The sequence below is a fragment of the Podarcis liolepis genome (assembly GCF_965112155.1).
Source record: "Podarcis liolepis genome assembly, chromosome: 14".
NCBI classification, from domain to species: Eukaryota; Metazoa; Chordata; class Lepidosauria; order Squamata; family Lacertidae; genus Podarcis; species Podarcis liolepis.
Window position 1 is genome coordinate 42,830,147 of NC_139569.1, and position 1,656 is coordinate 42,831,802.

Genomic DNA, 1,656 nt, shown 5'->3' on the forward strand with positions numbered 1-1,656 from the left:
ACTGGTGGGATTCCTGGTGGTTGAAGCCCGACGAAAACCCCCAAACGGCGCCTTCTCGAGGAAGTCCCGAGTTGGACTATGCCATTAACAAGGCATCTCAAGGCAGGCCAGGGGTGCCCCAAATTTTCAATTTTGGAAGTCAAAAAACCACATGGTCATCTCCAGGGTTGGGGGAGAATTTGAATTCAGGACCTAATCCACACTTTCCAAAGCAATATGCAACCCAGACCATAGTCATCCTTTCAAAGGTGCACTCCTCCAAATTTTGCAATGCTGTTTTCCAGCCACTATATATATGCGCACATGCGAGGGTGAAGTGTGCATAAAAAGGAATATATTAGTGGGAAATGGCATATAAAGGATGATTGCTCTGCAATACTGTGTATAACAACAACAATCTTTATTACAGTCCAGAGACCCAACAAATCGTTACAAAGCAATACACAATTCATACAGCCTACCTCCAGGTTAAACAAGCATTTTGTTCAGAATATAGGGATCATTGGTTCTTGCAACCACCGATAAAAACTTTGCCACTGCTAATGTTCTAGCATTTGTCCGGTCTTCCAATAGGAACCTGACATAGTGAGCCTCTGATTTTCCTGGGAAAGGTACCAGCAAGGGTAGTATCAGTTCAGCCCTGGCTTGCTCATATTTTGCACTGTGCAACAAAATATGTTTTATGGAATCGATGTCTTGAGCACACGAGCAAAGTCTGTCCTGGTAGGGAACTCCTCTCAACCTGCCATCCAACACTGCAGAAGGAAAGACATTTAGTCTGGCTTTGGTGAAAAGCCTTCGATAGTTTGGTACTGTCAGGTTTTTAATGTAAGATGTTAGCTTAAAGACATGCCCATATTGTACTCCTACTGCCAGCGGACTACAGACTGCGTGTGATCGAGATCGCAAGTCACTGTGTGCATTGTCCCATAATCTTTGCTTTAACATCTTTTGGCCGCCTTCATAACCCAGGTAATACAGTTGGGGGGGGGTGACAGACCAATACAGGTGGCTTTTTTAGCCATGCTTTTCTAATATACTGTGTATATTAGGCAGAATTGCAAGCAAATAGGTGCAAACTGAACTAAAATGCTGATGACTTTTCATAAGGACTTGTTTCCTTTTTTAAAAAAATCACAAACTGATGTGGAAATATAGAAAAGTGAACTTAAAGCGTGGGAAAATGAGAAAGCAAAACTGATAGATTCATCCATACCTACTCAAAAGTGACTTTGCTCTGACTTGATCAATGTTCTTGTCAGATCTACTTGCTGAGTACCACCCCCGCAACAAACAAATCCAATCTGTGGGGGTTGCAGAGGTGAGGAGATATTTCATTTTGACAGACAGGTCTAGTTTTGCATCACAGTGCTTTACTTTCCCAGGGTACTCCAATCACAGCAATTTAGGGGAGGAGTTAAAAACTGTGTTTGCTTTTCGCGTTCATCTGTGGCTGCTGGTGGGAAGAAGTTCATTCTCCAATGACTCTTCCTTGCTGGAAGAGTAACATTTCCCCTGCCACAGTCATTCCTGGGAATCCATGGTCTCTTCTCCCCTACAGCTCTGCAAACCCCCTGTTCCTCTAGGAATCCTATTATACTCTATTGAAATAGTAACATCTGCCTTTGCTACAGAAACAGCACAACTGTCATGCTG